General features: G+C 35.6%; 1 pseudogene; it reads left to right on the top strand.

The window, feature by feature from the left end:
* LOC100474556 overlaps positions 1–25929 on the top strand; it is a 73596-nt pseudogene that overhangs the window by 28187 nt on the left and 19480 nt on the right.

The raw sequence follows: 25929 nt of genomic DNA, 5'->3' as shown, positions 1-25929 counted from the left end.
GTACCTGGTAGTATGTTCTTTTTTGTAAATTAGCTGCCTACAGGATTTTACTAGTGATATATAGATAGATGTATAGCCGTCCTCTATCCAAATGGACTTGCAGATCTAAGGAGCTTTATATTAAGGCAGACTGACATCCCAGTCTGGGAATAGTTTGGGAGAAAGACTAATTCACAAATACTGGCCTATTTTTATAGATATTTGAGGTATTTTAAGAATTACATTCAATTACAAAATATTTTTATTATCGAGCTTTCTAATTAAAAGAGATTTAGAGAAAAAATTATATTCTAAGAGAGCCACATATTTTGTTTTCTTCATATCCCTAATTTAACCACAAGAAGACAAGATGTAGTCCTAATTTCTTTCAGACACCACTCAGAGTGAGAGCATAAGAAAAATCATTCAAGTCATAAAAAATTCATTTATGCTGACCTGTCTTTTTTAATATAGAGGCTTCTAAAAGAATTCTGTTTCTCTCAAGCACACCCTGATTCCTTTCTTTTGCTATACCAACAAAGAAGTTGAAAGGTGACAGTGTCTCCTGTTGACAAGTGTCTTGCTGTCTCATATTTAATATTTTCTTTATTTGAAGAAGTTTGTGTTTTTAATCTATCGCTCAGGAGGAGGCAAGAGTGGTCTAGAGAGTGATTTCAATGAGTCTCTCAGCTTCCTGATCTATATTACGAGAAAAAACTTGAATCACTCCTAATAATGATAAAAAGTAGAGGTCATTTATTGCAATTGCAACATGTTAATGATAATAATTTCATTATCCTAATAAACATGTTAGTGTTTATTACACCCCATAGATGAAGAAACTAACATTTTTGAGGAGTTAAGTAATTTTTCAAATGTCACCTTATAAGTGGACAATCTGGAATTTGAACACTGCTGGGTGTGAGTCCAAAGTCATTGCCCTACATCACTGTATCTTCAGTTTCCTGGTAGGAGAAATATTAACCATCTCAATGTATGAGAAGTTATGTTATCTTTCAATGTATAAGAGAACCACTGAGAGAACACATGTATGGGGGAGAAGTTAATCCTTTCAAATGTCTCCCAATAGATACCCTAGAAGGGATATTGACAGAATTGTTAAACAATTATCTTTTCAAATGCTGCCATTATAAGTATTGTTATAAGCTATGATGTTTCCCATATCGTAAGAGAAAAAGAAATCTGTTATTTTTGACTTCCTGATCAATTTTGCTGATTATTCCTTTAAAGCTCTAGAAGAGATTCCTTTAATTAAAATTGAGGACTAGGTGTTTTACATTCAGACCTTTCCATAATGATTAATAAGTACCACATATAATATTCGCTTCCTCATCAGTTAACAGTACTTTCATTATTAAAATGTATTTGTGACATATTTGGGTTGGAGTCCCAAATTTAGTTCTAGAAAGTTTCTTGCTAATTCTAACATTATGCATTTTTATTTTTTATGAAAAATAAAAAGATAACCTATGAATTTTCCTTTTTTTCAATTATCATAGTGACAGGCACTGGAAAATACCATTCCGTTGATTCTGAGCTCCCTTTTCCTCCACCTCTTCCTTCCTTGAATCCTTAGTTGGTTTTCTTAATGTTCAGTGAAAAAACTAAGCCATGACCTATTCCTTCAAAACCATATATTGTAGGAAAACAACATAGACTAGGAATTGGGACGATGGGCTTTAAAGTCAGACACTGCCACGTTTTAATGGGGTGTAAAAATGGTAATTAAAAAATCCATGTCACAGGATTGCTTTGAAGATTAAAAGAGGAAAAATGTTTGGCATAGCATATAGGAGACATTAAATGAATGGTAGTTTTCTTGCTTAAGTGTGCTTAGTTAGCAAGTAGTCATTAGAAAAGCATTATATGTTTATCAAACAGCAAACAAAAGCAACAAAAAAGGGCAAAAGATTTTCTCGTCAATCATGAACTGTGCTGCAACATGTGGAATGCTTCATTTTATGTAAATAATATTCACCTCAGAGCCTTCAGAATTATGACAGTGACTCAAAGTTAGATTGGCTCTAACTTTGAAATTAATTGCAGTTCATGCCATCAGCACATTAACACCATGAGGTCATTGGATTTAAATTTATTTTCTAAGTTTATATTCTGGCCCTACTTTCTCAACTTCCTATTGACACCTTACTCCCTTCTAATCTAATTTCTGCCCACACATGCCATTGAAATTTTAACTCCAAGTTGACTACCAACCTCATAGTCTCGAAGTCCAAGGAATATTTTTCATTTATTATGTTGTTTAATCTCTCAACATTGGGATAGGCAATCCATCATAGGCCTTGGTATGGAGTGAATGTGTCCTTTCAGAATGTATGTTTTAGACCTAATGCCCAGTGTGATGGTATTCAGAGATGGGGCCTTTGGGAGGTAGTTTAGATGAGGTCCTGAGAAACGGTGTCCACATAATAAGATTAGTGCCTTTATAAGCAAGGACACTGGAGAGCTTATTCTCTTTGTCTCCATCTCTGTGTGTCTCCTCTTCGACTTTTCCTCTCCCGTCCCCCAACCCTATCCTCCCAGGCAGTTGTCTGCAATTCAGGAAGAGAGGCCTCACAAAACCCACCATGCTGGCACCCTGATCTCAGACTTTGATCCTCTGAAACTCTGTGAAGATTAATGTCCGTGTTTAAGCCACTTAGTCTATGGCATTTTATTATGATCTTGAGTGACTCTGCATGCCCTTGACAACTATACAAGCTCTGACCACTCTACTCTTTTTCCTTCATTAGTATGTGTTTGCAGCAAGCAATCTTGAGGGAAGAGATCGTTTTCCCTCTGGGACAAAGAGAAAACTTGCTTATCATTTGCTGTGCAATAGCATGTTCCCCAAACTTCTTGTCCCACAGCTGCAGTGCAAAGCTTCTGCAAGTGCAGCATCCTTCTGGACCCGTTGGCATCATCCCAATGGGACTTGAGGTCCAAGGGAACTGATGTACATACTGATGCCAAGAGCATGACGGATTGCCTAGCGCACACGAGCACCACCTCTCAGTCTCTTTATCATGGGCTTGACTGCCTGTCCTGAGAGAGCGTCCGCATGGTGATACATTTGCTACTCTGAAACTTGACATTCTACTCCCCTTTGTTAAACACACCCGGAATGTAGTCCCACCTTCGTTCTCTTGGTAACTACTGAAATAAATTCAGCAGGTATAGCAGCTACTTTGTTGTCTGATAAGTTTCTTCCTTTAGCCAGCACTTCCCCAGGGAATCTGCAGATAAACTAGTACTGTTAAGAAATGAATTTAGCCAGGTCATAGGATACAAAGTTAATATACAGAAACCAATTATCGTCTAGTCTACAGAGTAAGTAAACTGTTTCTACAGAGGACTAGGTAGTCTGTACTCCAGGTGTAGTCGGGCACATGTGTCTGTCCATACTCAGCTCTATGGTTGTAACATGAAAGTAGCCGTAGACAATGTGTAAATGAATGAATGTGGCTGTGCTCTGTGAAACTTACAAAAACAGGCTGTGGAGCCGACTCAACCCATGGGCTGTAGTTTGGCAACCCCCTTGTATACCATGACCATTGATAGAAGACTTGGTATTGTTATCTAATTTACTTAGGTATCTTTTAATTTCTTTTATCTATGTTCTTTATTTTTACAACACATAGATATTCCACATCTTTTGGTATTTTTATTCCTAAGAGCTCAATGGTTTCTGATACTATTATAAACAGAATTATTTTTCTTAATTAATTTTCTAAGGGTTTATATAGAAATATTGATTTCTGTATATTAACCTTGTACCTGCAAACTAAGTTCTTACTAGTTCAAGTATTTTTTTTAAATCCCTAAGGATTTTCTACGTACATAATTATGCAATCTGCAAATATAAAGTTTTATACTTTTTAATCTGATTTCTATGACTTTCTTCCTCTTCCTTTATTGTAACATCTAGAGCTTCTAATGCAACATTGATGAAAAATTCAGAGTGCATATTTTTGCTCTTTTATTTTAATAGTGGGGAAAGTTACCAATATTTAACCCTTAAGTATAATGTTAGCTGTCGAATTCTAGTTGATGACTTTTATCATATTAAAGAAGTCCTCATCTGTTTTTAGGTTGTGCAAATATTTACCTGAATTGTTGCTCACTTTTGTCAAATGATTTTTCTATGCCTAGAAATTATCATAAGTTTTTTCTTCTTTATTCTGCAATATGGTAGAATGCATTCATTGGTTTTTGAATGTTAGCTTTCTATCCCTTCTATAAATCCAAAATGGTTAAAGTACACTATCTTTTCTCTAAGTCGCTGGTTCCCTAGTAGTTCATTGAGGATGATCATGTCTATGTTCATGAGGAATACTGATCTGTGAATCTACTTTTTGCAATGTCACTATATGATTTTGGTATTGAGGTAATACTGGACTCATAAAATGATTAAGGATTGCTCTTACTTCTTCTGTTTTCTTTAGGAATTACTATAGATATATACCCACATTGGGATTACTGGATCATATGGTAACTCTTTTTTTTTTTTTTCTTTGAGGAGCCACCGTACTGTTTTCCAGAGTGGCTGTATTATTATACATTTCCATCAACAGTGTACAAGCATTCAAATTTCTTCGTATCCCCACCAACACTTTTTTTTTTTGTAATAGCCATCCTAACAAGTATGAGGTAATATCTTTTTGTGCTTCTGATTTGAATTTCTCTGATGATTAGTGATATTGAACATCTTTTTATGTACTCATTGCCATTTTATATTCATGTTGTTTTGGAGAAATGTCTAGTCAAGTCTTCTGCCCCGTGTTCATTGTGGTATTATTCACAATAGCAAAGATCTAGAAGCCATACTGTGTGATTCCACTTACATGAGGTACTAAAATTGTCAAACTCAGACAGAAAATAGATGGTAGCTGCCAAGGGCTGGCTGTGTGGGGAGAAGGAAACAGGGAGTTGCTGTTCAAAGGGTGAAAAGTTTCAGTTACACAAGATGAGTAAGTTCTAGAGACCTGTATAATATCTATAGTTGATAACACTATATTGTGCACTTAAAAATTAAGAAATAGGTGTCACAGGAAAAAGAACTAGTAAGTGAGGTAATGGATTGTAAGTTCTATTTTAAACATTTCTAGTTTGAATATTTAAGATAGTTCTGTATTTGGAATGTGGTTAAATAGCCTTGATTACTTGGCTAATTCAGTTATTTAGGGGATGGATAAGGTATGATTCAATTATTACTAGAAAATCAGCATGGAGCTGGAAACTTGTTTCTCTCCATCTTTGAGAGGTAGGAATGTAATCATCAAGCACTGGTATCATACTGCAGTGGTCCTCTAGGGTATGTGGTTCTAGTTTGCCAAAAGCTGCTCATTTGCTATAACAAGTATTCCTGTATAGCTACATTCAGGAGAGAAGGTGGATTTAAAAGGGTAGTTGTGTTGGCTCTCTGTCTCCAATTTCCTCATCATCCTTTCTCTGAATGCACCGCTGAGGGATCAACTGAAGACATGTGGGCCTAACACCTCAGATGCTAGATGAAAGATTCTTCAGTGAAGTTATAACAATATCATGTATATATTTTTTGAAAATATTGCCCAAGAAAGTCACTTACCAGAAACAAAATGTTTCTTCAGTAAAAGCTGCAGTGATTACTTTCTGAAATTTGTGTCAGCTACCTAATAATAACACCTTCAATACATAGAGTCAGCTGGGGACTCCAATCTGAACAATGTACATTTTTGAAAAGTTATTGGAGAGAAAATTAAATCCTCTTTTGCCTTAGTTTCTGCAGTTCTAATTTTGACCTCTGATGGCTACATAACTCATTAGTGGAGTTAATGAGTAACTAGAAGTCTTTACATAATTTTTAAAAAGAGAGAAATCAATTAGCCTTTGCTAATTTAAAAGTTTTTTTCCAACTACACACATACATACACATATGTTCATATATGTAATTTTTTGAAAGTATTTTGGATCATTCTTTTAGTTCTTATTTTGCCACTTGAAATGGCTTTGGTTTTCTTTTGGATGTACTATTGAGACTTAAACTTCTTTCTTCAGCAGTGAATGCCTGTAAGAAACCAGCGTGCCCCAGAATCGTTTCCATTAACTGGGCCTCCAAATGAAGTGCTGTCTATCAATTCCTTCAGGCTTGAGATACACTGCAGGGTTCTTTCTCCTGGTAAATGAAGCATGTTTTTTGGAGCACTGTGCATATCAGTGAATAGGGGTCTAGGGAAAAATAAAGTGTTGATAGTCTTAATATCTAGTCTAGAAAGAAGAATTGAACCAGATATAAGCTTCAGCAGATAGAAACATACTCAAGATATATTTTAGAAAGATGAGACGACTTCCGTGAGTCAGCATGTCAAACAGTACAACTAACTGAGACGGGCTCAGGTGATCTCATTTTGGAGGGTAGCTCATTGGCCAAAGGCTATTTATTTTTAGTTTTCCTAGCACAATTAACACATGCTTTTTTAAAATCATTGGAGAGACAACTAAAGCAGAGGAGAGTGGATATTGGTTTTAATTTTTCCTCAAACTCCTTCCGGTGTTAATGTATGCAAATGTACTTAAAAGTTTCATTTTGTCTTTAGAACACGGACTAGAAAAGCAAGCAGTGCTTTTTACTTAAAACACTTCAGTGCTTCTGTGCTGAGTGTTACTAATAGCTTTGTTGTTCTAGTATAATTCTCTAGGTGCTCCTCTTTCCCTTTGTAATCTGCCTTTCATTAATTGAAGCAGATAGTCTTATGATTTGGATTCAGAAGTATATGAGGTATGAAAACATATTCGTATGTATCTGCTAATGAGACTGATTTTGTGGCAAACACAACAGGCCTCTGCATCTCAGTATGTGTTTATCTTCAGAATAGTCCCTTTAGGTGAACTATACAATGTTTACCCATTCTGTTGTTCTTGTTTGAATTATCTTTCTGGAGCCTCCTTTGGACATGGCTTTGGAACTTGTGGAATATTCTTTAAAACACCTGTATAAAGCACGTTTTTAAAATTTTAAAGTAGATTTATCTTTAGTCAAAAAATTTCCAAGTGGGACCTAATCCATAGCGTATATAAGTATTTGGATATTACTGTTCTGCACTTGTTTTTTTAATCCTCTTTGTTGGCACAAAAGTGAGAGGTTGGGGGGCAACTCATGCAGGAGCTTCCTCCACTCAAGTTGACACTGGGGGTGCCACCAGAAAATGAAATTCACTAGCTCCATAGGTTATATTGTGTTGTTTCATTCCATGGAGGGATTTTTACAGAAAGGAGAGATGTCATTTACCACTGCTTTTCACCACTATATGAGCTGGAGAAGAATGTTTAAGAGGGTCTTGGGCTCTCCTGCTTATGAACACATTTTATTTACCCTTAAAAAACATCCTTATGTGCTCTCAGGCATTTTTAATTCCCCACACAACACTACTAAACTCCATTCTGTTTCCTTCCACTTTCTTGTGTTTGAAAGTATGTCAGAACTGTGCCTTCCTCTTTTCATGCCTGAATTTCTATGTGTTTTCCTGATCGAAACTTTATTCTTGCTATCTGAATTATGGCCAATTAATTATATGAGTTTTAAATTCTTCTTACACAAATTCCAAAACTTACATAACCACACAGTTAACAAAATTCTCTTTAAAGAGAATATGGGCTCTGGGAAACAAACTGAGGGCTTTAGAGGGGAGAGGGGTGGGGGATTGGGATAGGCCAGGGATGGGTGTTAAGGAGGGCACGTATTGCATGGTGCACTGGGTGTTATATGCAAGTAATGAATCATGGAACTTTACATCAAAAACTTGGATGTACTGTATGGTGACTAACATAATAAAAAATTATTATTAAAAATGTAAAAAATGCATTTTAAATATTTATTAGTTAATTACTCTGACTCTGTTACAATATATTCTCTTCTCGGAACAATGCATCCCATTATCTTGCTGGCTGCAAGATTAATTATAATAATAAAATAATGGAAATTGATGGTTGTAGAATTAGTACCTATCATACCTCAGGAATTGAGTGATAATATGCAATTGGTTGCATACAATTTGACAGTTGGAAGTGTTTTCTTCCCTTATTATCACAGTTTACATAAGAAAACATATAAGCCAGAATAATTCTTTATTACCATTTATAAGCTGGCTTAACAGAGGCCTACACCCTTACATATGTCAGACATATGCCAGCAAGGTCTCCAACATCTTCTCAGGACATACATCGCTTCAAACTTGGTGTCGCCTGAGAAAACACCACAGAATGTATCAAGATCCTCTGACTTTGAGCATTCTGTCCCTTTATCCACACTGTAGTAACACAAGTTCAAGGCCCTGGTGTTTTTGCAACTCCCATTCCGAACTTGTTTTAATATACTTCTCTTTTTCATCAATATCAGTTTTTAAAAAAATCTAATTTGTACTTACATAGGGTACTGAATTGGTATGGAGATATGAAGAAAAGAGATGCTATTCTGTACCACATGAGATCAATCAATACCTATTTTCCCTTATTTTGACAACACCCCACTAAAATTTATCTAAGATTATTAATCAGTATATTTTTGGAGCACCATAATTAATACTGTGGGTTAGTAAAATGCATTATGTCTCCATTCCAGTTCACAATCACTCTAATATTCCTTTGACTATAATATCAATAAGATATACAGAATAGGGGCAGTGATTTACAAATGTTAGCTCAAACTATATAAAGTATAGAAGATATTCAAATAATACCAAACATGTTTGATCTAACTGAACTGTCTAGGTTAGGTGTCAGCAAACTTTCTCTATATAGGTCCAGAGAGTAAAATATGTGGCTTTGCAAGCCATCTGGTCTCTGTCATGACTATTGAACTCTGCTTTATTAATGCAAAGGCAGTCATAGACAATATACCAATGAATGAACTTGGCTGTGCTTCAATATATCTTTATTGATAAGAAGGTGGGCCAGATTTGGCCCATGGTCATATTTGCCCACTCCTGGTCTAGATGGATACCGTCAAATATAAATGTTTTGTCTAAAATTAAAGTGATAAATGTATCTAATTAAGTTTAGACATGGTCATTTGCCCAATCATTACTCTTTCCTCATGTCCAATAAAACAATTTTACAACATATTAGAATTCTTATGCTATACAACAATACGGCTTTCATTTGATAAATTTCCCCTGAACATTGTTTACTTTCACTGATCAAGAATGATGATAATATATTTTAAATACATGGCCTGTTTGAAGGATATGCCATGTTATTTAGAATCTATCATTTAGTGCTCCAGGCTTCTGAAGTTTTATTGAAACATCGTTACTATTTGATGCTTTTGAACTTATAATTAGTATCATGTTATAAGATCTTCACTCAAACCTCAAAGGCAACATTGAAGAGAACAAAAGTAAACAGGATAATATACCTCATTATAGTCTTTATTATAATCAAATCCCTATGCTTTACAAATTTAGGGGTTGAAATGATTTAAAAAAAAACAATTTAAAAACAAGCAAAATGTTACTTGCTGTTTTCAGCAATTTGTTCATTCATTTGTCCATTTATTTGTTATATATCTTTGCCAACTATAGAAATAAAGAGTTATCACTACCATTTTACCTCAGAAGTTAGTTGACTTGAAGAACTTTAGAGTACTTAGAAGAGCCAAAGAAAAAGGGATATCTGTTCTTGTTTATACTTTTGACAAGACAGGGGATGATATATTAAAGAACCTTTGTGAATAAGGTTTTTCTCAATTATAATGTATCTACTTCTCTTTCCCTTTAAAAAAAGGTTTCTCTGGGGCCTATAACAAAGTCTGTTCCCTTCCTTAAAGTAAAATCACAAATGAAAATGTGCATGAAAAAAAAGTACAATATTTTGAATTGTATTTCTTTGCTCTGTGCCTGTAGAGAATTCAATACATACATACATATGTATACTGATATATTTAAATATAACTTCTAAATATAATTTCTTAGGTTAGAAAGTAGATTTTTAATATCTAAACATTTTAAGTGTTTGTAATAGGACCAATGTGTTCTAGATTTCTTTTACTGTTAATAGGACTTGTTGACATCTCTAGTAAAATGCTGATGACAGACACTGTAAGAGTGGTACTCTGCCTTTTATTTAACAGGTAGTGGTGCTGAGTAAATTTTCTTCTTGGAATGCATATACCATATTTTAAACACAATTAAAAAAAACTCAATGCACAGTTTCCTCACCTCACAAAAGAATGGAAACCTATCATAGAAATGATACCATAATATATCTTGAAAGATCAGTAAACCAATCAACCACTATTTAGAAAACAATACTTATATTCTAAATAACAAAACTAAAGTTTGCTCTAGGATCTATAACCTAAAAACAAATACAGGTAATACATGCTCTTAATTCATTGGGGAGGAAAAAAACGTCTCCTGTCTTTTAAATTCTAGAGCCTATGTTTATGATCCTAACATATTTTCTACTTTTTCCCTTCCTTCCCTATTTTAATCATGCTGTCGTCTCCCCATTGGGGAGTTAAGGGCATGGGCAAACACAGGACACCTGACATTGAGCAGAGGAGATACAGAGCAGTTTATTAGTCATGAAACTCATAGCCTGGGGAAAGAGAACACCACTCCATGCAGCACTACACAGTGAACACAATGAACATAGTGAAAAATCAAGGGCATGATTTTGTAATATTAAGACAGTGAGGTGTCCCCTAATTCCCACAACAGGAAATGATTGGCTTGTTTGAATAATTCTGTGGTTTAATTCTGAACGTACTACTCTGGAACAAGAAGGGACTGTGTCTGGTTCTCTTTATAAAGAGGGTTGTTTGACAAAGAGACCTCATCCATGAGAGCAAACTGGCAAGGAGAAATTTGATTTAGGCCATTTGAGGCTCTTCAATCCCACTGATAGCAACATACCACATATTATTGACCTTTAATCTTAGGCCTTGCATCTCAGTTGCTTTCTTGATGCCTTGCCATTAGTTTAAATCTTGGTGATAACTGAGACTTTAGGGTGTCAGAAAGATTCCCCCTTAGAGAGCAAGCTAGGCACTAGATCGGAAGAGTAAGTGCACATGGCAATGTTGTCACTGAAATGAATTTTAGAGGGCTTTTGTGACCAGTATAGGCAATTGAGGGAACTGTAGGCCATTGTTGTGGGCAGTGTGTATACCCACGGGGCATGGATTTAGACTAATGCCTGTTGCAACAATGACACCTAGCAGTTTTTCCATTTCCCACCTTGCAACTTAAATAGGAGTTCTCTAAGGAACCCATTTATGCCTGTGAGTTAAACCAGCTGCCTGGGGCCTATGGGGAAGATGGAAGTTCCATTGACTTCCTTTTTCATGGGCCCAGAATTGTGCATTCTGAGAAATGAAATGTGTGTCTTGGTCACTGTCAGGAACTCCAGCAAGAATAAGGAGTGTCCTGGTGAGGCCTTATATGGTGGCCTTCATATGTATAATGTCATTCTTGTGATGCCAGAGACAGGTGGATGCAGTTAAGATCTTGACTGCAAAGATTGTGTGCAGTGGAAAGGCTGCTTAGTTTGCCTGGAAAAGGCTTGTTGTTTCTGTTCAGAAGAGAAGGCAAGTTAAAGCTGAGAGACCCTTGAAATAGGCACTGGATAAAACATCTTAGCCTAATCTATAGATAGCAAAATATTTGGTGATTGAATAGAATCAGTAATTTCAATAGTTCTGGAGATTAGATAATGGAGGTCTTACTGGATGAGATCACACATGAAGGTTGTGGTAATCTGCTGTGAAGTGCCATTCAGTCTTCTTATGTTTAAGAACAGGCCAAATTGAGGTGTTAAATGGAGAAACCCCTTCACTCATTAAGTCTTAGATAATAAATTTCAATCCTTGAAGTCCCTGTTTTAATCTTCACTGGTCATGTTAAATATTTTAACTGTGTGATCCTTGGTCTGCCACTGCTGATCCCCTTCCTACTCTGCTGGCTAGATAAGGTCCCCTAGCCGAACAGCCCTCCTTTTCAAGGGGACAGCGAGCAGGTCTTATCCTTGAGTAGTGGGTTTCAGTTCCCTTCGATCCTGGGGAATTATTCACATAAGCCAATCTCACCCTCCTGGGGGACCTAAGGGACACCTCACCATTTTGATGCTCCAAAACCTGCCTCCGCGGTCCCCGGTGATTCTGTTTCCAAATGCAACCCTATGTCACCCTGCGTGGGGCAGTGTCCTCCTTCCCCAGATTATGGGTGTATGGAAAACCGTCATTCTCATCTGTCCTGTGTTGAGTGTCACATGCTTGGCCATCTTCCGTCTCTGTGGAATGAATAGAAGACAATTAAATTTGTGTAAAATTAGAAGGAAGAAGATAAGTGGTAACTATTTCAGGGCAGTGCCAGGCACTGCTGCCACTCATCCTCAGCTTCAGTGTTTCTGAATTCTAAGCCAGGTGCATGGGCAGCTCTGGGTAAAGGGCACCAGCTCATGCTGCAGGTCATACCTATCATTGAGACGCCTTGGTTAGTGGCAGGATAGAGTTCCAATTTGTCAGGCTATGCTTCAGTCTGTCCTCATGAATTCAATTTGTCCTCATAACTTCTTTGCTCTTTCCTTTTTTTTGCTCTTCTGCAGTTCTTACATGAACTGTTTAACCAGCTCCCGCATTTGAGGAAGAGTTATTTGCAATAATAAATCCTTAGTCCATGTTGCTTCTCTGGTTTCGCTTCTCTAATCAAGCCCGGGATGATTCAGATGTAGTCCTAGGATGAGTATACACATTCTTCATGTTCACTTTTAGTAGCTAATTTCACACATTGAAGTACCAATTCAAATTTTTTGCCCATTTTTTTCAATGAGCTAAATGTCCTCTATTGATTGGTAGATATTTTTTGTACTGAATAAGAGTTTTTTGTTATATATTGTAAATAATTTCCGTCAATAGTTTGTCTTTCACATTCACATATTGAGTTATTAAGAGATATTTAACTTTAATATATTCCAAATTTTTATTTAGCTTTAATGATGTCTGTGCTTTAAGAGATCTTTCTCTATACCAAGTTTTAAAAAATATTATCCTTTATCATTTTTAATCAATCTTAGTTTTTTCCTTAATATTTCATTCTGAAGTCCACTTTGAACTATTCATTGTGTGTAGACATGAGGCAGGGGTGGGAAGATGTCATTAGTTGTGTGTGGATGTCCAATTTATCTAGAACTAGTTATTAAAAAGATGGCTCTTTCCCTACCACTTTGCAAGGGCACTTTTGTTATAATCCAAGTACCAGTATATACCTGTCTATTTTGTGGATTATCTGTTCTATTTTTTCTACTCTTGTAATACCATCTCATATAATTACTGCTGCTATCTCTAATATTATTGATATATAGTGTTTCAAATGTCATTCTGTTCAAATATTTTCTAATTTCCTCTGATATTTTTCTTTGACCCATAGGTTTATAAGTTTATTTCCAAACATATGGGTATTTTCCGTTATCTTTTTGTTCATGAATTCTAGCTTTTTCCCACTGATGACAGAGAGCATGTCCTGTATAAATTCAGTCTCCTGACATTTGTTACATCTTGATTTATACCCTGACAAAGCTAATTTTTTAAACATTGTGATCTTGACATGACTGTGTATTTTGGAGTCTGGACTTGTAATCTCAGTTAAACCAAGATATAATCACCTTGTTCAATATCTTCAATATTATTGTTAATAATTTGTTTGCCTCTCTATTAGATTTTAAGACAGGTATGTTAAAATATCCTCATATGATTACAGATTTATCTATTTTTTATTTCTGTCAGTTTCTGCTTTATACCTGAACCCATGTTATTCCTTTCACACAAATTGAGAATTTTTATCTTTTTGATAAATTTAACCATTTTATTACCTAGTGTCTTATTTCTTTAATGCTTTTGCTGTAAGATTTACTTTGATGTTAATAAACCTATACTAGCTTCCCTTGATTAGTTGTTTGCAGAGTAAATCTTTTCCCCCATTCTCTTAATTTTATCACATTTTTATATTTCTTCTTAAAAGCTGAGTTTTGCTGAAATTTAACCCCGTGTGATCATCTTCACTCTTGTAAATGAAGCATGTAAATGATCACTATTTATAATACTTACTGGTTATTTGGAGTTTGTGGCTTTCTTGTAGACTTGAGGATTCATGATTGTGTTCTAGAGATTTTTTAATGAATCCTTTTTTGTAGTAATTGACGGCTGAAGTAATGTCTACTTTCTCCAGAGACAACATACTCTTGCTCTTAGTTCAGGGCAAGAGCAAGATTGGAAGCATTAATAATTCTGATGGGTCATCTGCATCCAGTTTCAGTGTCTGTGATACCTTAAGGATAGATTTGGGTTTCTGAAATGTCAAGGATCTATTTCCAATTCACATTTTCCTTCATCTTGAACTGCCAACTTAAAACCAACGGTTTTTACCAGACTCAATCTGCCTTCTCAGCTTCTTGGCATATTCTAACTCCATTTGTTAAACCACTAAAGCAAAAGGCTGTTAAAACTGCTAATGTTCTGCAACTCTTAGCTGAGGTCATCAGACAGCCCAAGGGAAGAAATATCCCCCAAAGCCAAGGCGAAGATTTTTCCATTAGGTTCTCCAGGACTTTGCCTATGCAATACCTGGAAGCAGAATTAAGAAGATCTACATGTGTATAGTTTTTTTTTTCCCCCAGTTATTCTTAGTGGCAGATTTTATTTAAATTTGCTAGTCCATCATTACCTGAAGACGAGAATCTAATTTTTCTCTTTTTCACTCTCTCTTTATCCTGTCCATTAGTGCCTAATTTAATTTACCTAACTGTTGTTTTATTTCTAAATGGGTTTTATTGTTTGGATCTTTTTTGAAGAGCATCTCCACTGTGATTTCTATCACTTAACTGATCATTTTTTAAAAAAATTGTAAACATTTATATTTTGTAATTTGAAAAATGTCTTCTATTATCTGTACTTTTGTGGGGATACTGATTCTCTTGTATTTGACCTACTTAATTCTTTCACGGTGTGTAGTTTATGTGTTTTGTTAGTTTTTAACTTCAGTTTCTTCTTTTATTCTCTATCTTGTTCACAGTGCCTTCTGGAATTAATTTTCAGCCAGACAACTTTCAGTGATACCTGTTAAGTAACAGGCATTAATCTATATGCAGGAGTTACAGAGATGAATAAAAAGTTATTGACTCAAGAAACTTTTAATCTGTTGGAAAGAGACAAAACAAAACAGAAGTGTATGCAACTAAGTACAACACAAGTAAGAGAGGTATCGAGAATGCCCAGAGTGCTATTGAAGCCGAGCAGAGGAAGCAATTCATTCTGACATAGGGAGCTGGGAAATGCTTCATGAACAGGTGGCAACAGGGTTCAGTAATTACTGAAGATATAATCTTCTTTTCAATCCATGTACCTGCTGTTCTAGTCTCTTGGACCTCTTTTGCTTGCAATGGGAGGGTTTTAAGGCTCTTTTCAGCCCCAACTAAATCTTTAAACACCTCCAAGTTTTAAAACATTCCTCTTCTGGCCCATCGATAGTAAATTTACAACCTACAGGTCAGAACCAAAAGCTTTTCAAAGTGTAATTGACAAATACCAGGAAGTATCTCACTTTATCACAGAAAACTTTAAAAACTTCAACATGAACCTGGCAAATGTGGGGCTCATTTCCTTCAATCAGGATCCTTCCAGCTATTTCTCTCAAACCCAGCGGGAAGGTAAGAACAAATTTCAGAAGGCCAAAATAATACTAAAAGCCTCTTAAATACATTCAGCAAGCAATACTGAGTCCCCACAGTCTTAATATGAGATAAATTTATATCATATGTCAAACCCTAGAACTAATTTTGCAGCACACTAGATCTAATGCAATTTTAGGTTGCTGTCTAAAATTCCCTTTATACAACTCTATTCTGCAGTAGCTTTAATTTTATTTCCCTCTTATTAAGAAATTTTTGCAATTAGTTGGAAAAACATTCATTTGCAAGTAATGCTTGTTAATTAGACTCATAGACATTACTTTTTTATGTCATTTGTCTATAATCAGTCAAATTTTTGCATGATTTTTCTTAGTAAATTTTAACATCTGGGCATAGATGCTGATAAAATTATAACTTGCTTTGGTATCAGGCCTATACAGTCATGACTTGATAATGGTAATTGTGCTCAAAAAAATAATAAAGTAATTCTTAAAAGATAAGTGAGCTGAAAATTTTAATTAAACAACATATCCAGAAAAATAATAATATTGTTATTCTAGTTTCACCATATAGGACTTAATGTTTTAAATACACACTTTGGGATCTAAAATAGCCTTGCTGTTGTCATCATACTAACTAGCTAGTCTATCAGTTTTTACACTCTGAGATATTTGAGTAGATTCCTGCAGAGTCAATACCTGTAAATATGAATAGTCTAAAATACACACATTTAAGTTGCAAAGATGTAAATTAAATATTAAGCATTTTTGTCTTAATTTTTTTTCTTTCTACTGTTTTTTATATTGTACCTTTGGTGTCGAAGAATTTTTACTGTTTCCCTATGTGTTTCAAAGAATAACTCCACATGCATTCATAGGGAAACAAAATGAATTTGGCTTAACACGAATCTTTCCTTGGCAGGGGTGGTATATACTGGTTTGAAATAACTCTGCTGAAGTATCATCTTTTCAGAATTTATCTTTTTTGAATTTTAGGGAAAATACCTATTCTCTCTACTCTTGCAAATATTTACAGAATATAATTTCATGAAGCAAAATATATATAAAAGCATATATGAGTACTTTTCTAAGTGTATCAAATGTCTTTGATGAAATCAAATTGTTTTTACAACATTTTTCTTTGTCTGTTGTAAGACAAATTATAATTTTGAGATGAAAATCTCAATGCATCCTTAGGCACATAACCATGAATACATTTTTGTCCTCATATTTAAAAATAAATACTGGATTTTACTCAGTGGCAGTAACGTAATTGGTGATAGGAATTTTTTATTAAGCCATTTAAGCATCACTGTGCATAGATTGTGTTTTCTTTTCCAGTAGGATAACAAGAATCAGACTTTAAATGGTATCGATGTAATACATAATATTCCTTGATAATACCTCTCTATTTTAACCTTTACCTTAATTAGGGCAGAAATGTTATTCTCTGCACACACATTTAGTAAAGATTTAATGACACTAGATATGTCAAATTCTGCATTGAAAATATAAGTAATCATTGCTCTGGTATTTGGAGTAGATCAAGAATCTGGCCTAGCAATAGCAGTGACCAATGCCTTCATGCCAGCTCTGCCCTCAAAGAAGAACATCAGGTAAGAACATTTAATATTAGAGAAGGATTAGGACACTGGGGTGAATTGACCTTATTTTAGGGAAAACAGGTACCTGAGGGATGGTGGGTAGGAAATTGCCTTAGAGATGTAGGAATAAAAAAGAGGATATTTGGAAGGCATTTAGTAGAAGGGGTCTGTTCTATGGAAAACTAGAATATAAAGGAGGAATATAAGGGAAAACGAAGCAGGAAACGAGACTCTGGATACTTGTAATTAGGAAAAAACATTCTGTTTGCACTCTTGCCAGAGCTGATCTTCCTCCTGAGGCTTGAACATAATTAGAAGCCAAACGAGACAATTCGGATCTGCAGGCTGACCTTCTCCATAGATTTCTACTTCACTATTCTCTTGTCTTTTTTCCAGGAAATCTAAATATGCATGTTTCAAATCATGTCTTAACCTCTTTTGTTGAGACGGTATCTACAAAATTCTTTTTTGTTCTCGTTTTAGTTCCAAGTTTTTATTTAAATTCCAGTTAACTTAAAGTGTAATATTAGATTCAGGAGTAGAATTTAGTGATTCATCACTTACATATAACACCCAGTGCTCATCACAAGTGCCCTCCTTAAATCCCATCCCCCCAACCCACCTTTCCTCCAGCTCTTTCAGTTTGTTCTCTTCAGTTAAGAGTCTGTTTTATGGTTTCCTCTCTTTTGTTATCCTGCTATGTCCATCTGTTCTGTTCCTTAAATTCCACATATGAGTGAGATCATATGGTATTTGTCTTTCTCTGATTTATTTCACTTAGCATTTATACTCTCTAGCTCCATCCACGTCATTGCAAATGGCAAGATTTCATTCTTTTTGATGGCTGAGTAATATTCCATTCTGTGTGTGTGTGTGTGTGTGTGTGTGTGTACTACTACTTTATCCATTCATCCATTGATGGACATTTGGGCTCTTTCCGTAATTTGGCTATTCTTAATAATGCTGCTGAAAACATCAGGGCGCATGTACCCCCTTTGAGTCTGTATTTTTTTTTCNGTGTGTGTGTGTATGTGTGTGTGTGTGTGTGTGTGTGTATGTGTGTGTGTGTGTGTGTGTGTGTGTGTGTGTACTACTACTTTATCCATTCATCCGTTGATGGACATTTGGGCTCTTTCCGTAATTTGGCTATTCTTAATAATGCTGCTGAAAACATTAGGGCGCATGTACCCCCTTTGAGTCTGTATTTTTTTTTATTCTTTGGGTAAACACCTAGTAGTGCAAATGCTGAGTCGTAGGGTAGTTCTATTTTTAACTTTTTGAGGAACCTCCACACTGTTTTCCAGAGTGGCCGCATCAGTTTGCATTCCCACCAACAGAGTAAGAGGGTTCTCCTTTCTTTGCATGCTCACCAACATCTCTTATTTCCTGTGGTGTTAATTTTAGCCATTCTGACAGGTGTGAGGTGGTATCTCATTGGGGTTTTGATTTGTATTTCCCTGATGATGTTGAGCATCTCTTCATGTGTCTGTTGGCCATGTGTATTTCTTTGGAAAAATGTCTAGTTATGTCTTCTGCCCATTTCTCAACTGGATTATTTCTTGCAATGTTGAGTTTGATAAGTTTTTCATACATTTTGGATACTAACCCTTTGTAAGATTCATTTGAAAATATCTTCTTCCATTCTCAAGGTTGCCTTTTAGTTTTGTTGATTGTTTCCTTTGCTGTGCAGAAGCTTTTTATCTTGATGAAGTCCCAATACTTCATTTTTGCTTTTGTTTCCCTTGCCTCTGGAAACATATCTAGTAAGAAGTTGCTATGGCTGATGTCAAAGATGTTGTGGCGCCTGTGTTCTCCTCTAGGATTTTGATGTCTCTCATTTAAGTCTTTTCATCCATTCATTTTGAATTTATTTTTGTGTATAGTGTAAGAAAGTGGTCCAGTTTCATTCTTTTGCATGCTGCTGTCCAGTTTCCTCAAGACCATTTATTGAAGAGACTGTCTTTTTTTCAATTGGATGTTCTTTCCTGCATCATTGAAGGTTAGTTGACCGTACACTTGTAGGTCCATTTCTGGGTTTTCTATTCTGCTTCATTGATCCATGTGTCTGTTTTTCTGCCAGTACCATACAGTTTTGATCACTACAGCTTTATAATATAACTGGAAGTCTGGAATTGTGGTGCCTCCAGCTTTGCTTTTCTTTTTAAAGTTACTTTGTCCCTTTAGGGTCCTATGTGTTTCTATACAAATTTTAAGATTGTTCATTCTAGCTCTGTGAAAAATGTTTGTGGTATTTTGATAGAGATTGTATTAAACATGTGCTAGCTTTGGGTAGTATAAACATTTTAACAATACTTGTTCTTCCAATCCATGAGCTTGGAATGTTTTCCCATTTCTTTGTTTCCTCTTCAGTTTCTTTCATAAATGTCCTATAGTTTTCAGAGTATAGGTCTTCCACCTCTTTGGTTAAGTTTATTACTGGGTATCTTGTGGATATTGGTACAATTATAAGTGGAATCGATTCCTTGATTTCTATTTCTGCCGCTTGGTTATTGGTGTTTAAAAATGCAACAGATTTATGTTGATTTTTGTATCCTGTGACATTACTGATTTCATGTATCAGTTCTAGCAATTTTTTGGTGGAGTCCTTTGGGTTTTCTAAATATAGTATCATGTAGTCCATGAATAGTGAAAGTTTGATGTCTATGATGATTTGGAAGCTTTTTATTTCTTTTTTGTTGTCTGATTGCTGTGGCTAGGACTATGTACTATGTTCTATAGTACTATAGTACTATGTTCATTTTTATTTACTTATTTTTTAGAGTGATAGAACATATGACAAGAGGCAGAGGGAGTGGGAGAGAATCTTAAGCAGACTCCATGTCCAGTACAGAGCCTGGCACAGGGCTTGATCTCATGACCCTGAGATCACAACCTGAGCCAAAATCAAGGATTGGATGCTTAACCAACTGAGCCATCCAGGCACCCATCCAGTACTATGTTAAGTAAGTGGTGAGAATGCATGCGTCTGTCTTTTTCCTGAACATAGAGAAAAAGCTCTCAGTTTTTCCTCATTGAAGATGACATTATCTGTGGGTTTTTCATATATCACCTTTATGATGTTGAGGTATGTTCCCTCTAAACCTATATTGTTGAGGGTTTTTATCAAGAATAGATGTTATACTTCAAGTATTTTTTTTCTGTATCTATTGAAATAATCATATGGTTCTTATCCTTTCTTTTACTAATGTGGTGTACCACCTTGATTGATTTGTGAATATTGCACCACCCTTGGAAACCAGAAATAAATCCCACTTCACTGTGGTGAATGGTTCTTTTAATGCACTGTTGGATTCAATTTGCTGGTATTTTGTTGACAATTTTTGTTATGTATGTTCATCAGGGATACTGGCTTGTAGTTTTATCTTTTTTTAGTGGAGTATTTGGTTTTGGAATCAGGGTAATGCTGGTCTAATAGAATGAGTTTGGAAGTTTTCCTTCCAAAAAGTGTTTTGCTTTTAGCATTTTGAATATATTCTTCTACTCTGTCTGGCCTGCAAATTTCTGCTGATAATTACACTTATAGTCTTGTGCTGGACCCCTTTTACATAAATTGTTTCCCTTTGCTGCATTTAAGATTCTCTCTTTAACATGTGACGTGCTTCTTACAGTGTGTCTTGGTGAGGATCTCTTTGCGTTCATTCATCTTATTTGGAACTCTCTGGGCTTCCTGGATTTGGGTATCTGTTTCCTTCCCCAGGTTAAGGAAGTTTTCAACCATTATATCTTCAAATAAGTTTTCTGCTCCTTTCTATACCTACTTTTTCTGGGACCCTTATAATGTAAGTATTATTACAGTTGATGTTGTCCCATTGTTCCCTCACCTATCTCCATTTTTTGAACTTCTTTTTTCTTTTTGATGCTCTGTTTGAGTGAGTTCCAATGCCCTACCTTCCAGATCATTGATTCTTCTCCTTAGTTGTCTACTGAACCCTTCTATTGTATTTTTCAGTTCAATTATTATACTCTCCAGTTCTATGACCTCTTTTTATACTTATATTTTCTCTTTATTGAAGTTCTCTCTTTGTTCATTTTTCTCCTGAGTACAGTAAGCATCTTTATGACTGTTATTGTAAACTCTTTAACAAGTAAATTGTTTATTTCATTGAGCCTTTTTCTGGAGTTTCATCTTCTTCCATGTATTCAGTGAAACAGCTCTGTCCTGCTCTTGAATGGTGGCCTTGTTTAGATTATGAACCTTACCATTTAATCTTGCATTTGATCTGGTTGTTTCTTGAAGTGNACAAGTAAATTGTTTATTTCATTGAGCCTTTTCTGGAGTTTCATCTTCTTCCATTTGGAAGATATTCTTCTGTTCATTTTGATTGGGTGCTTAATGTTTGTTTCTATGTATTCAGTGAAACAGCTCTGTCCTGCTCTCGAATGGTGGCCTTGTTTAGATTATGAACCTTACCATTTAATCTTGCATTTGATCTGGTTGTTTCTTGAAGTGTCTCTTTGATTCTTTTAGGCCCATGGGCTCAGAAAAACAATACTTCCTGGCCTCCAGAGCCCAGCACACAAATGGCATCACTTTTTATAGGCTGTGTATGCCTGCTGGATTTCGGGGCCATGAAGTAGATGGGACATCCACCTGCTGGCCCTTTTGGGACCACAGGAAGGATGTAGTAAGATGAGTCACTTTGCTTTTGCCCCTTTGGCAAATTAAGATTAGCAAATGAATCTCATTCACACATGGTCTAGGCTCTTTTCAAAACACTGCTTTTTTGGCTGGGTCCCAGTGCAAATGATCTGCATATGTGCTCTTTTCTTTTTCTTTTTCTTTTTTCCTGTTATCTTCATTTCACCGTTTTCTTTCTTTTCTTTTGCTTTTTATCATCTTCTGTCAGCCAACATTCACTACATCGTTAGTTTGTGATGTAGTGTTCAGCGATTCATTAGCTGCATGTAACACCCAGTGCTCATCACGGCGTGTGCCCTCCTTAATACCCATCACACGGTTACCCCAGCCCCCCAGCCCCCTCCCTCTGTAACCCTCAATTTGTTTCCTAAGAGCACATACTTCATTCCCTATGACCCTATGGTTCTAGCGGATGTAAGCCTTGCTGGGTTTTAACAAGAAACTCCTCTCTCTAGTTCTGGTCCCAAACATTGTGGTGCCTAATGTGGGGTACAAACCCCTTGCTTCTCAGGGAGAAGCTCAGTATTTGTGAGAATCCTCCTGTTGGTTGATTTGCTGTGCTGGGCATGGGGACTTTGGCAAGACCACATCTCTGTCTCATTGTGTTCCTTTTACCCCTTATTGTAGAGGAGCTCTTCAGCTAGTTATGAAGGATTTTCAGAGGGAATTGTTCCTTATGTAGCTGTAGATTTGTTGTGCTTATGGGAGGAGGTGAGCTCAGGATCTTCCCGAGCAACCATCTTGCACTGGCTCTGCCTACACTTTAGCTCTTAATCATTTCTCTTCAGTGATGTTATCAGAAAAAAAAATTTTTTTAAATATCAACTGTAAATTTACTGAGGACCAAATATCATTGTAAAGCAATGATAATAGTGTTTATTTGGTTAAAAATCATAATCCTCATCATTACTATTTATTAAAAATCAATGATTAAGGACACTGAGGAATTATTAAAACAAAAAACACAAATGTTAACTCTTAAAGGAAAAGCATGACTAAGATTTTAAGAAGATTTGAATGTGAAAAGTGTCTGAGTCACAAATGTGGATCTCTAACAGCTCTCTTTTCTAGTGGGAGTTAAGATAGTTTATCCTTTGATGTTTGAGCTGTGAATGTTAATGGCATTTTAGTATGATAGAAAAGTCAATGCTCCTGGTGATGACATTTTATAAATCATTTTGAACTTTAATAATTCAACTTGGGTTCACCCCTCTAATATACCAGGGTTAAAAACCAATATAGTATTTAAGCAGCCCACCAGCTGTGCATGATTTAGAGAAGGCATAATACTTCCTTGGCATGTCCTCTAAGGGAAATAAGAGATGACTTTCAGGTGTGTATGGGAAGATTCTTACTCAATACAGAGAAAAGATCTAAGTACCTTATCCAAAATTTTCTGTCTTATATCTTTAAATAATCTTTTAAACTCCTATCGACTTTCAAAAGTTAAAAATTGAGATCTAAAGTTGAGGAATATAATTTTCAAAAATAAAATTTTGAATTAGCAACCATAACTGGATATTCCCCTACAGCTTTTCTTCCTTATTGCATATCAAAAGACCCAGTAATTAGGCCATATTTTAGGTTTCTGAGGGCAAAATGAGACAATTGGTACGTGTATTTGTATATATGGGTATATCTGTGTTTCTTACCAAAATTCACTTTTGCTAAAACTGATTTTTGAAATCAAGAACACTTCTCTTTAGGTTTACTGGTGTGACCTATAACACAATATAACTGGCCTTCTTTTGAGTTTGACAGACTGAAAATAGAACCAGTTTATTTTGATTTTATAGACATGTTTCATATGACTAGAAATTTGGAGAAAATAAAATTTTTGGTTCAATATAATTGAAACTATATAAATTACTTTTACATATATGAGGGAGAGCAGGAATGATGGTTGATAATGAAAATTAATTTAAACAACCATTCAAAATCATCCATGGATAAAATATTAAGACTGTGCTTGTGTGAAAGAAATATATGTGCAATATTAAAAATTCTTATGGTTATAAACTTGGAAAATATCAATTCAATAATTATTAAATATTTTAATTTTAGTCATGTGTCAGGTACATATTTAGTACTATCTAAAAAACTTAGAAGAATGGATATAAAATTATGGCTGTCAAATCTGTTATACTTTCTTAAAATTATCATTATGAAGTTTAAGTAGCAATCCAGTTGAATACTTTTGATATATCACAATAGTGCCTATATTATAATGAAAACTATGTAAAATATATTCTCTTAGATAAGGAATATATTTTGAAAGGGAAGTAATTAATAACTCGGTAAACCATAGAGAATCAACATTTTTTTTATAAGGTAGTCTTTTAAAATCACAACAAATGAGTCAGTAATTTTGGACAAGAACAGTAAATATCACAAGCTTTTTATATATAATTTGCCAAATGCGTACAATGTTTTTTCTAATATTAATAAAAATCTCTTAAATATCAAACAGCTTTAGTAATAAGTAAAACTGTAAACTCCGAAGTCTCCCTCTTATCACTCTTTAATTTTAACATATGACAACCTCCATTATTGTGTCAGTCATTTGGCAAACCCCATGAAATTCTGGATAATATAAATGTTGAAGTCCAATAACCTGTACAATCCTATTTAACCGTAATATAGACATGAAGGTTATTTTATGCTTCATATTGAGGAATAAAGATATTTTTAAACAAAGACTATTACTACAATCTTTAATGAGTCAAGACAGCGGTGGTCCCGGAGGACTAATAGTCATGGGTGTGTAATCAGTTACAAATAATTTTAGAGACAAATTAATCCAACATCCACCCTTTGGATTTGGTAATTATTCACATGATTTGGGATTACACCTATAAATTCACAAATATTTAGGAAGTTGAAGGCCAGGGTGCATATTTAAACTGAGAAACATTAAGGTTTCGTAAAACAGTTATTCATTACTTATTCCTCACTCATCCATACATACCTAATCCATTTATTATTATATAATAATACATCTTTTGCTGATAAAATTAAGTAAATTTATATGGCTATTAAAACATACTAGTTATATTTTTTAATCAAAGGAATTAAATGGGATAAGATCAAGAATGATGTGTCAGGAAATCCCAATGCTTGACCCCTCACAAAAATAAAAAATAAAAACTCCTTATTGACGAAAATAGCTCTAAAAGACTGCCACAATACAAGAAAGAGGCTGGATCACCCATTGAAACACACGCACAAAAACAAATAGGAAAGGGTAGGAGGAATTTTACCTGTGTCCCTGCATGCCCCACTCCAGCATAGCTTAGCACCAAGAGGGTTCCAGTCTGCTGTGGCAAGCCCACAAGGAAAGGAAAAAACAGAAGGACCCCAGAAGCCTCTACCACTAGTGGAAAATCACCACTTTCAACATCAGTTATCCCCACCTCTAGTCTTGACCGACGCAGTGTATACACCCACAGGGAACAAACAACTGCTTTGTGCTTCACACCCCATCCTGGTGCCACTGTGTACATGCTCAAAATTCCAGATCCATGATTTTCCATGTGTTCCCATGCCCTGGGCCCTGGTGCTGCCATTGCTCCATGCATAAATGCATCCCTGACCCTGGCTCTGCCGTCCTTCACCTGCCCACATCATGAATCCCCAAGTGTCATTGCTGCTAGCATGTGCAGCATCCCACACTCCAGGTCTGTGGCCACTCCACATATATCTACTTACTGAATCCTGGCCCCGTGGCCCCTCTGCAACAGTGTCACAACCCAGTGTCACAACCACCACATATCAGCCATACCCGTCCCTGGTGTCTCCACTGCTTTGTACTTTCCCATCCCCCAAACTCTAGCTCTGTGTTCCCTCTGTACATGCTCAGCCACAGACAATGATGTCACCATAACCTCATGTGCATCTGTGCCCCTGAACTGTCACCACCATATATACACATGTGACCCAGACACAGATACCACTATTAGTCTGTCCACACCTGCATTTTGAACCAGCACCAACATTGTACGCCCACACC

This window comes from Ailuropoda melanoleuca, chromosome 1, assembly GCF_002007445.2.
Source record: "Ailuropoda melanoleuca isolate Jingjing chromosome 1, ASM200744v2, whole genome shotgun sequence".
NCBI classification, from domain to species: Eukaryota; Metazoa; Chordata; class Mammalia; order Carnivora; family Ursidae; genus Ailuropoda; species Ailuropoda melanoleuca.
Note: the sequence above shows the minus strand (reverse complement) of the source record. Positions and strands in the feature narration are given on the sequence as shown.